Raw genomic sequence first — 13,020 nt, 5'->3', positions numbered from 1 at the left:
CCACATATGGGTGAGTAAGACCCCACCTCATATGGGACAGAGCCATCATGGGAAGAGAAGGGAATGGGTTGTGGGCAGCAGCCAGAGGAGAGGGAAGAGAAGTCTAAATTTGAACTGGTCTTCCAGGTTGTTATGAAGAGAACAATAGATTTGGCAAGGTAGGAGGACAGGTCATATTCTAGACAATTAGGCAGCTTGATTCACAATGATTAACTATTCAGGTGTGGGTATGCGACTCTCCTTTTTCATCCTGCCAGCTCCTAAGTTACTGGGTCTGAGAGAGGTGATCCCACTGATACCTCCTTCTCCTGCTCCAGGGAAGGCTCAGCCCTCACTAATTCTTCTCAGCACAACTGCCACCAGTCAGTGACTTCAGGATGGTCTCTGAAGACCTGCAGTCTCATGCAGAGTAACCAACAGCTGTGATCAGTACTGGTTACTTTTAGGACCCACAAACCCAGCTGGACTGCAGAGGCCCTGTCCAGCTCCCCCAGCTTCTGGCTTCATGGAGACCAGTTCAACCCTACAACTAAGAATCCTCAAGCACTTCCAAACTCCAGCCTAAGTCCAACTATTGGGAGTCTTCCTTGTTTCTGTTTTAGGTGAAGTCAGACTTGTTTTACTGAAGCCAAGATGATAGTCAGTAATACTAAATGTTTCCTTGAGATTAGACCCCACCTATCCATCCAGCCCCCACTTGTGTGTAATTTGACCACAAAAGCCTAGAAGAGATCATCACAATTTTTCCCTCTATTTCTCAATATCCGGATTTTTCTGTCTTAGCTAGCACATATTCGGGTTACCAACCTATCAGTCCAGGCAGCAGAGCATAAACCCCAGGTCAGTTTCTGGTCACAGCTTAATTCACACTGGGGGAAGAGGGGAGAGGAAGTATGAGACATGTAACTCCTGCTGTCGTAGCCTTGCCTCAGCTCCCAGAATCCTGTGAATAACTAGCTAGACAAAAAAGACACAAACCTTCCAAGAATACGGTATTCTTGATTTTAAGGAGGTCTAAATAAAGACTGGGAGTGTGTGTGTGGTGGGGGGTAGAGTTTTGCTAAAAATCCCAATGATAGAATTGGGTTTATAGCATTATGGAATCCCCAAATATAAAATCATAAAATTAAATAGAGCTCAACATATCCATTGGAAATAGCAGCATTTGGGTTAGATTTTTATAGCCCAGAGCTTTCTGAAAATCTATCTGCATCTATATCTGCATCTGCAAGATAAAAGGCTCACTGAAGTTAATTCTCCCAGAACAAAGAACAGTGCAAACTAGTTGATACCCCTCTTACTTGGCAATTTTCAAAACTATTAGAATCAAATTTCTAAACTACTAAACGGATTAGTGTTTGTTCCTAACCTGAATAATAATACCTGTCTAATCTATAGGATGGACTATAGTGAAGACTGGAGAAGTGAAAGGATGGTGAGCTATTTGGTAACACAGTAGCACCTCTAAAACCATGGGGTATGAGTGGCTTGGTGGCATTACCGTTAGCTATTCCACAAGCAATATTTATTGGGGTTCCAAAAGTAGATTGCAAACCATAAAATGATAATACTAAGGTTAGGTAATTCTGTTACATTTCCCTTCAAACCAAGGCTAGCTGTCCTGGTGAACACATTTGGATTTAGGTCAATGTCTTACCGAGTGTCTTCTTAATATAAGCCAGTATGATAGGTGCTGAAACTCAAACCACATTCTCTTGGCTAAAAGCAGTACTTTCAACTGCTCAGCTGTGTTTATATCCACCCTGGAAAACCTATAAGAGCTCCCCTAGGGCTGAAGACCAACGATTTCTTTTGCTTTTCTCCATTTTCCTCCTTAATCATTTTACATGACCATGAGAGAGAATGTTAAGATTTACCTTCATCTAACAAGTGAATCATCATGTTTTGTTTTGTTAGCATGTGTAAGACACGATGATCACGGTGAAGACCAGATTCCAGAATCAGCAGACCTGCTTTTAAACTCTAAATGGTTGAATTATTTAATATGATCAAATCAGACTTTGATCATATGTCAAATTGGATTAAGAACAGTACCTACCTCACAGGAGTGCTGTGAGGATTAAGAGGATAAAGGATATAAAGCATTTAGACTAGTAGACTCAAATGTTAATAATTTAAAAATAATAATTACATTATTTCTGAACTAGGTGCTAAAGAGGATACACAGATTATAAATTGAGAGCCCTATTGTCAAGCACAGAATCCTTCCAAAGACAGTAAACTACTACACATCAATAGTGTGGTTTACAGTAAGAGACTGGGCGAAACTGTTATCCAGAATCCTGTCTATGCAAAATGCATCTGAGAAATGGGAAGTGAAAAATGAACCAGTTAGATATCATAACTAAATCAGGTATCAAAGTACATATATACCCTGTACAATAATGAGCACAAAATAAACCATGAGTAGCTGGCAACAGATTACAATTGTAATATTCTGCAGTGGCAATCTTGATTTTTCTCACAGAGCTCTATTAATCTATTATTGACCTTTCATAGAGGGGGTATATTTTTTTTCCCATGTTTGTGGGCAGTGGGCAAAGCTATTCCAATTTTATCCTATTCTAGAAGTTACCTTTTAGAAGTTCATTTCTGAGGTCAGCATGCAGTATATAATCAAAGAAATACACAGATTTCAAAGCCACACAAGCAGAGTAGCCATTCCTGGACAATCGCTAACTCACAACCCACTTCAGTAAGGAAGACTGTGGGAAAGCAAACTCCTTCTTGATAAGACAGCCTCTACAGTCTGACACCAATCAGTTATAGACTAACTCAGAAAATGTCCTGGAAAATAGAGGCCCTGAGAGAAGAAAGAAACCTGAGTTAATACACATAAAGAATTTAGAACAGTCCCGCAAATATGGTAGGTCCTTAAAGAAAGTTATATTATTTTTTCCAAGAAAAGAACAACTTAAACGCACAAAAGAGAATCAGTAGAATCTAGACAGTTTTAAAATGTATAAAACAACTTAGAAATTTAGACCCAAAAAGTATATAAGGATGTTTTATTTGTTAAAAAAATTAATTCCTTACTAAATAAGGGAACTCATAATTCTATTCAAGACCTTTTGCAGTTACTCTCGTGTAAGTTAACTCTGTAGTAATCTACATACATAGTTATTTCTTAGTTTTAAATTTGTCATATTCATAAAGTTCCAATCTAAAACCGTTCCAGGTATCATGACATCTGACAGTATCTGGATCTGCTACAACTGTTGGAGTTTTAGCGCCCACCCAGAGTAGGCAGACTAGACAGCATGCCGCCTCGTACAGCCACCTTGAGATGTTTGCTGGGACATGCTTGTGGCATTAGTCATGCACTTCACTTGAGGATAAGACCTCCTAAGCCTTTATGCAAAACCCATGGATGCTTCTTTTTCCTAATTCAATGATAAACATGCATCGAATTTCATATCTCCACAAGGCCATGAATATAAGTCTGGCCATCCAGAGGGAGGTCAATTTTCTACTGATAAATGACAAATGTGTTAGGGGAAGCAATGAACACCTTCAAGCCCCTGGATTGAGACCTGTGCTTTAAGATCAGTGTAAGAGTGAAAAACAAATACAGTTGCTCATTAGGGAAAGTTTTATTTCTCTGATTTGGAATATATTATTCTTGGAGGAAAAAATGCTGCTTTCCTATTACCTATCACTTGAGTTACTTGAACTTTCAAAAGCTCTCAGATACATCCTCTGCTAGTAAACTGTGCAGACTGTGAGTGCAAGCCTCTGCTGGTACCTCGATCTGATGACTCACAGGCCAATCTGTGTGGCTTAAACACAATGGCAACCCATGCAGGTGGTTGCTGTGTGGCATATACTGTGCCTAATGTGTATATTCTTTCTAATTCATCCCACATCCTGAAGCAGTGAAGGATGTCTGTGGGTAGAAATATGAATTATACTAGTGCTGTTCTTAACCTGACCTATGGTGAACTTGAATGGGTAAAATACTCCCTGAAGAGAAATTTGCTCCCTATAGAGGTAGGTGTATTATTTCTTTCAAGGCAACAGGATACATTTAGCAACAAGGAAGATAATTTATCAAATATATCCTGAGTAAGACCTTTTGGAGATTTGTTATATTTCAGGCTTAATATCTTGACTTCTAAAATTGGTCCCTTATAAAGAGAGTAAAAAAGCTAAAAGCTAAAATTAATCAAGAACATAAATTCTGTTAACAAAGTCTTCCCAGTGAAGAAATAAAAAGGGATTTAATTTAGATTTTAGTAAGCAGTCTAGGATGACTTTTACATAAGCTATAAGGCCATAAGCTTGTCCTTAATTTGCCTTGATAAAATTTAATTACTCTCAAACAAAGAGAGTTCTTCCTAATTAGATATGAAAAAATTAAAACACAGCAAATTAACAAAGTAATCTCCAGATAATAAAGGCCAACAAAATTACATGTTGTACTTAAAGGAGTGGTCTGAAAAAGGTACTAACAACTAAACAAAGGAGCTTTAATGTGGCAATATTAGGAGGAAGGCAGCCAAAGAAAAGAATACTGTGTTAATGAGACTCTGCTCAGTGCCTGAGACTTTAAAGGAAAATACAGGACAAAACTAGACCATTAGCAGAAACCCTTGATCATCTACAATCACCCCATTATTCACAGGTGAGAATGCGGAGGCCTCACACAGCACAGTGACTTGTCCAAGGACACAGACACGACAATGTGGCTACTGAGGGCATATGCTGGTCCTCTCCTTCACTGTTAGGTAATATATGCTATTGGGCTCTTTCTTCTTGCATGTGGAAAGAGGAAGTTTTTAACTGCACAAACATTGAAGATTATTATATAGACTGCAGATAAAATAACTTACTAAACAAAATAGACCCCTTCTACAAATAATGTCACAATTGGTAATGTATGGGGGATATTCTCTATGTAATTCAACACCAGAAATTTTAGGAAACTTTCTTGGGTGAGAATATCTAATATGTAAATAGAAAAACTATATAATATTTTGATCCAACTTCAACAATAAAATTAAGTATTTAAAAATATGTTGGGGGACCCAAGAAAACATATAATGGCACACAAGCATATGAAAGGATACTCAACATCATTTTTCACTAGGTAATTAAAAATGAAACAGTAACAAGATTCTACTACCAATGTACTAGAATGATTAAAGATCCAAAAAAACTAACAATACTAATTGATACTGAAATCAATGAAAAAGGAGTTCTCATTGATCGTTGGTAGAAATACAAAATGGCTCAGTCATTTTGGAAGGCAAATTTTTACAAAGTTAAACAGTTTTACCATAAGTTCCAGCAATTATGCTCCAAGATATTTACTCAGCTCATCTGAAAATGTACATCCACCTAAAAATCCACATGCAACTATTTGGAGAAGCTTTACTCATAATTGCCCCAAACTGAAACCAACCAAATATTCCTCAAAAGTTGAAGTAATATCAAAAAATAGAATATTTCCAAAGAGTACATGACAGAAAGCAGGGAGAGACACCTGACGAACACCATCTCAGCCAGTGACCCAGGCCAACATCAAGAGTGATTTCAGCGGACTACGATGTTGATAGTATACATTCTTGATGTGATATGATGAAAATGGCACTTTATCTTGGTGGTCTTCCTCCCCACAATTATAAGCCCAGTCTACCTGGAAAATCCCATGGATGGAGGAGCCTGGTAGGCTGCAGTCCATGGGGTCACTAGGAGTCGGACACGACTGAGTGACTTCACTTTCACTTTTCACTTTCATGCATTGGAGAAGGAAATGGCAACCCACTCCAGTGTTCTTGCCTGGAGAATCCCAGGGACGGAGGAGCCTGGTGGGCTGCCATCTATGGGATTGCACAGAGTTGGACATGACTGAAGTGACTTAGCAGCTTAGCAGCAACAGCACTCATGAGACAAACACCAGTCAAACCCTAGTTGAGGACATTCTACACAATATCTGACCAGTATTCCTCAAAACTGTCAAGGTCATCAAAACAAGGAAAGTCTGAGAAACTGTCACAGACAAGAGGAGCCTAAAGAAAGTAGAATGACTAATTAAAACATGGTATTTCAGATGGGACCTTAAAACAGAAAAAAGACATCAGGTAAAAACTAAAGAAATCTGAATAACGTATGGACTTTACTAGGTAATAATAATGTGTCCATATTGGCTCATTAATTGTAACAAATGTACCATATTAATGTTAGATGTTAATAATAGGGGAAACTGAATGATGGAGTATATGGGAACATTCTGTACCATTTTTGCAATTTTTCTTTAAAACCATTTTAAAACAAAGTATTTTTAAAATGTGTTGAACAGAGTTTCAGAATGATAGTGAATTTCTAATGTTTTTAGGAGAAATAATGAGATAAGTGTTCCACAATGTTCACAATGACATTGATCATTGATCAATATCAATGATCATCTAGATCTTACCAAAAGTTTTTAAATAATTATTTTTAGATGTGAAAGTATAGGAATTGTTTCAATAGGAACACACCACTGTTTTTCTTTTTAAATGGAATGAATTGGGAAACACTATTACTTTAATTTTAGAAGATATTTATATCATAAAAACAACACTTTTATCACACACTTGAAATTTTTTCAGGTTTCCTTCACATTATTAACTAACTAGCTGGCAACCAGGGAGCAGATTCAGTTCAGTTCAGTTCAGTCACTCAGTCAGGTCTGACACTTTGTGACCCCATGAATCGCAGCACGCCAGGCCTCCCTGTCCATCACAAACTACCGGAGTTCACTCAGACTGATGTCCGTTGAGTCAGTGATGCCATCCAGCCATCTCATCCTCTGTCATCCCCTTCTCCTCCTGCCCCCAATCCCTCCCAGCATCAGGGTCTTTTCCAATAAGTCAGCTCTTCACATGAGGTGGCCAAAGTACTGAAGTTTCAGCTTTAGCATCATTCCCTCCAAAGAACACCCAGGACTTATCTCCTTTAGAATGGACTGGTTGGATCTCCTTGAAGTCCAAGGGAATCTCAAGAGTCTTCTCCAACACCACACTTCAAAAGCATCAGTTCTTCGGTGCTCAGCCTTCTTCACAGTCCAACTCTCACATCCATACATGACCACAGGAAAAACCATAGCCTTGACTAGACGGACCTTTGTTGGCAAAGTAACATCTCAGCTTTTGAATATGCTATCTAGGTTGGACATATCTTTCCTTCCAAGGAGTAAGTGTCTTTTAATTTCATGGCTGCAGTCACCATCTGCAGTGATTTTGGAGCCCAGAAAAGTAAAGTCTGACACTGTTTCCACTGTTTCCCCATCTATTTCCCATGAAGTGATGGGACTGGATGCCATGATCTTTGTTTTCTGAATGTTGAGCTTTAATCCAACTTTTTCACTCTTCACTTTCACTTTCATCAAGAGGTTTTTTAGTTCCTCTTCACTTTCTGCCATAAGCTAAGCTAAGCTAAGCTAAGTCGCTTCAGTCATGTCCAATTCTGTGCGACCCCATAGATGGCAGCCCACCAGGCTCTGCCGTCCCTGGGATTCTCCAGGCAAGAACACCAGAGTGGGTTGCCTTCATGCATTTCCTTCTCCAATGCATGAAAGAGAAAAGTGAATCGCTCAGTCGTGTCCGACTCTTAGTAACCCCATGGACTGCAGCCTACTAGGCTCCTCCATCCATGGGATTTTCCAGGCAAGAGTACTGGAGTGGGGTGCCATTGCCTTCTGCGTTCTGCCATAAGGGTGGTGTCATCTGCATATCTGAGGTTATTGATATTTCTCCCAGCAATCTTGATTCCAGCTTGTGCTTCCTCCAGCCCAGCATTTCTCATGATGTACTCTGCATATAAGTTAAATAAGCAGGGTGACAACATACAATAGACTAGAGCTTTTAAAAAACTTTTTTAAAATTTATTTTTTATGGAATTATAGTTGAATTATAATGCTGTGTTAATTACCACTTAAAGCAGAAGATGCTAAAGTAGCATTTCTAAAATGCTAAATACTAAAGGTAAGATTTCTATCTTTAGGGTTTTTCCACAGTAAAACTCTTCCTGAAATGTATATATTTTCAATGCATTTAATTGTTCAACATCAACTCAGCCAGTTTGCAAATTCTTCATTTCTTTTGCTTCTCTCCCCTTCACTCCTCTCTGCCAATCTCTCATTGGATGAAAAAAAAAAAACTTTTTTACAGGATATAAAGTAATAGTAGAGAATATCAAAAGTATTGTCCAAAATGTACCCTTTTGATCATCTGTAGATTTGACTTTTATATGATTTTTTGTCTCCTACTTAATGCAGTATCACTCAACCACATTACACATTTCCAGATGCCCAGAACTGAGAAGAACTGATCATCAGCAGAAAGCAGTCTTGGCAAGCATACTGTGCATGGTCAGATGTCTCCTGTCCTGGGTTTCTTTTTGACTGAGTCACAGGCTTGCTCTTGGCCTTGGGTTTGTCAACATCCCCAAAGATCCATGTTAGCTGTGTGCTTAGAGCTGAGGCTGATTTCCAGTGTGACCCGGTCATTGGGTTGCTGTGTTCAATAAGGGATTTTATCACTCTAGAGGAGGATTAATCATCAGTACCATTTGCTCCCACACCTGAGTCCTACTTAGAAGCCTTGGCCCCAAACACTCCCTTTATAAGCTCTTACAAAAGTGTGAGAATCAGCAGCAAAGCCTTGGGCCATTTAATGAATTTACAATGTGTTTGAGAGCAAGAGAAACAAAGAGGTTTTTACAAAAGCTGGCCCAATCTGTAACTGCAGTTCTGGTCAAATTCCAGCACATCTAAACTAGACAGCACACATACTAATTATGCTGTAGTTTCAATACTCTCACTCAACAAGGAACGGAGTTCCTGCTGAGTGCACAAAAAACCAAGTTATCTTTTACTTTCTGTTCTTCTCTCTGTATTTACTATGCATATGCTATATGTCAGTCTTTTCAAATACATTATTCTTCAAAAATTTGTGCTAGCCCATTCACATACCACTTTTTCAACATCTTCTAGACCACCAATCAGACTCCAAAGCACTAGAAAGTTTGCTATAGTGTTTGTGTGGGAGTATATATATGTATTGAGAGAGTGCAGTTTATTTCATAAGTCAACATAAAGAAAGTCTTTTATTTTTGTTGAGAGAATGTCAGCCTTTTTGCTTAAAAGGTAGGGGCAGTCACTAGGGTAAGGGACCCAGTCCCATCTAAAAGGAGAAACATAACCTTCCAACTAAGACAGGAAAAGTTATGATGAGGGCCTGACTTATTAGAGGCAGGTAGCCAATGAGGCTTGCCTGGAAGGCTGGCTGTGCTTTCCCTCTTTTGAGAGCCTGAGCTAAGAAAGGCAGAAAGTAGTATTCTTGTGGAAGTCACCACCGTGCCACAATGGCATGGAGTGTGGGTACGTTGGAGGATTAGAGGTAAGATAGTGGAGTGAATGAGAAGTGTATCTGCTCATGGTCATGGTACTTCTGCTTCATGATTCTTTCCTTACCCTGTTGGACATTTTTGTGTTGTTTCAGAAGGGAAGCAAAATTTAGAAGAGTTAAAAAAAAATTGATAGTTAGGGCTGCTGTAACAAAGCATCACAAATGAGGCGGCTTAGAACAAGGGAAGTTTACTGCTTCACAGTTCTGGAGACCAGATGTCTGAAATCGAAGTGTCAGCAGGACCATGCTCCCGCTATGGGGCTAGGGAATAATCTGTTGCAGCCCTTTCTCCTACCTTCAAGCAGTTCCTTAGCTATGGCTGTATACCTCCAGTCTTCACAGGCTATTCCGCTGCATGCCTGTCTCTGAGGCCAACTTTCCTCTTTTTATAAGGGCACCAGTCATACTGAATTTTTGTAAAGATGCCAGTCATTTTAGGGCCCCAACCTACTCCAGCATGACTTCATCTTAACTAATTACACCTGCAACATCTCTATCTCCAGATAAGGTCACGTTCTTAAATACTAGTGATCAGGACTCCAATGTATGAATTTGGGGAAAGAATACAATTCGACTCATAACAACAAGGAACTTGGGTATACAAGGATTTGGCAATTGTTATGAAGAGCTATTCTTGATGGGTCCTGTGCTGGAAGCCTCCCTTCTTTGATTTGTGAAATAATTAAACTGGTCTTCCAGCCTAGAACATGTTGAAATCATTAACAATGGCAAGGACTTGGACTGTATTCATTATAAATATTTTCAAAGGCAAACTGTCTTTTCAGAAATAACTCATCTGTTGATCAAATGCTCATCTTATTTCAGTGTGTCTGCTGTTTCCTTTAGCATATTTCCAGAATGCTTTCCCTATAATTCTCCATCCCAATTTCCCCTCTAACTTAGTGAAATCCTTGAGGGATGGTCAATGGAAGAGACTAGGTATATGGTAATTTTATAATCAGTAAAGGTATTTATAATTAAATTAATCCTTTATTGATGCTTTTACCTCTGCTGAATCTGTGTATTTTTAAAAACTAGAATAAAAATAATAATTTTAGTTGTATGATATAATACAGAGTGTTTTAGAATTAATCTTGGATTGAATTAGAAGCTCAAGAGCTGCTACTACATCTAATAAACTCCAAATCTCTGATTCTGTACAAGTTCTAATAGTACCAAGTTATTTTTATCGAAAAATGAATCCATCAAAGATTTCCCCTAGTGATCATTCTTATTGTTAATAAACAACAGAATGTAGCACACAAAAAGGAAAAGTAAGGGCTGGGGAAAGCATTCAGATGTTATTTTTTTAATAGCACCTGAACAGGAAGTGAATAATGCTTTTTAATTTTTAAACCTCACAAGAAACCGAGGATTCTATACTTTACCTCACTGACAGAAGGGGTCTGAAAACCTTGATATTCTGCAGATCACATAACAGATGAAGTGATAATTCTAAGCCTTAGACAATTGGCATAGTTGAGGTTTTATGACAAGGTATTCTGGCAGAAGAGAGAAGACCCTAATTAGCAAAGTATCCTTGTTAACCTTGCAAGTATTGTCCTTTTGGATCCCATGAAGTTTTTTAAACAGATGCATCAGTTGTTTAGATCATTTCAGCTCTATGACTTGATCTATTTCCAAAACTGTCTTCAAGGCCCTATTGATATTGCAAATAAGCTTAGCAGAGAAGAAATATAACTGCGTTATGGGAAGTCTGTTGTTTGCAAACCTCTTCTGTACCCCTTTTCTGTAACAAACTATGATTTTCCCTCTGATGGCTAAGGATAAGAAGCTTATGGAAGCTTCCTGATGGGAGAGACTGACTGAGGGGGAAATAGGGTCTTGTTCTGTTGGGCAGAGCCATGCTCAGTAAATCTTTAATCCAATTTCCTGTTGATGGGCAGGGCTGCATTCCCTCTCTGTTGTTTGACCTGAGGCTAAACTATGGTGGAGGCAATGAAGATAATGACAACCTCCTTCAAAAGGTCCTGTGCACACTGCTGCACTCAGTGTCCCCGACCCTGCAGCAGGCCACCACTGATCCATACCTCTGCTCAAGATTCCTGGACACTCATGGGAAAGTCTGAGTCAGTCTCTTGTGGGATTACTGTTCCTTTCTCCCAGGTCCTGGTGCACACAAGGTTTTGTTTGTGCCTTCCAAGAGTTGTTTCCCCAGTTCTGTATAAGTTCTGGTTGCTGTATGGTGGAGTTAATGGTGACCTCCTCCAAGAGGGTTTATGCAGACCCAGGTCTGCTGCACCCAGAAATGGTATCGACCTAACAGAAGCAGAAGATATTAAGAAGAGATGGCAAGAATGCACAGAAGAACTGTACAAAAAAGATCTTCATGACCCAGATAATCACGATGGTGTGATCACTGACCTAGAGCCAGACATCCTGGAATGTGAAGTCAAGTGGGCCTTAGGAAGCATCACTACGAACAAAGCTAGTGGAGGTGATGGAATTTCAGTTGAGGTATTCCAAATCCTGAAAGATGATGCTGTGAAAATGCTGCTCTCAATATGCCAGCAAATTTGGAAAACTCAGCAGTGGCCACAGGACTGGAAAAGGTCAGCTTTCATTTCAATCCCAAAGAAAGGCAATGCCAAAGAATGCTCAAACTAGCGCACAATTGCACTCATCTCACACGCTAGTAAAGTAATGCTCAAAATTCTCCAAGCCAGGCTTCAACAGTATGTGAACCATGAACTTCCAGATGTTCAAGCTGGTTTTAGAAAAGGCAGAGGAACCAGACATAAAATTGCCAACATCCACTGGATTACCAAAAAAGCAAGAGAATTCCAGAAAAATATCTACTTCTGCTCTATTGACTACTCAAAGCCTTTGACTATGTGGATCACAACAAACTATGGAAAATTATTAAAGAGACTGGAATACCGGACCACCTGACCTGCCTCCTGAGAAATCTGCATGCATGTCAAGAAGCAACAGTTAGAACTGGTCATGGAACAACAGACTGGTTCCAAATTGGGAAAGGAGTACGTCAAGGCTGTATATTGTCACCCTGCTTATTTAACTTATATGAAGAGTACATCATGTGAAATGCTGGGCTGAATGAAGCACAAGCTGGAATCAAGATTGCTGGGAGAAATATCAATAATCTCAGATATGCAGATGACACGACCCTTATGGCAGAAAGTGAAGAAGAACTAAAGAGCCCTTGATGAAAGTGAAAGAGCAGAGGGGAAAAGTTGGCTTAAAGCTCAACATTCAGAAAACTAAGATCATAGCATCTGGTCCCATCCTTTCCTGGCAAATAAATGGGAAAACAATGGAAACAGTGAGAGACTTCATTTTTTTTTTTTTTTTGGTCTCCAAAATCTCTGCAGATGGTGACTGCAGACATGAAATTAAGACACTTGCTCCTTGGAAGAAAAGCTATGACCAATCTAGACAGCATATGATGGACTATAAAGAAAGCTGAGCAACGAAGAATTGATGTTTTTGAAATGTGGTGTTGGAGAAGACTCTTTTAGAGTCCCTTGGACTGCAAGGAGATCCAACCAGCCAATCCTAAAGGAAATCATTTCTGAATTGTCATTGGAAGGACTGATGCTAAAGCTGAAACTCCAATTCTTTGGCC

Source organism: Bos javanicus, chromosome 2 (assembly GCF_032452875.1).
Source record: "Bos javanicus breed banteng chromosome 2, ARS-OSU_banteng_1.0, whole genome shotgun sequence".
NCBI classification, from domain to species: Eukaryota; Metazoa; Chordata; class Mammalia; order Artiodactyla; family Bovidae; genus Bos; species Bos javanicus.
This window is presented reverse-complemented; position numbering follows the sequence as displayed.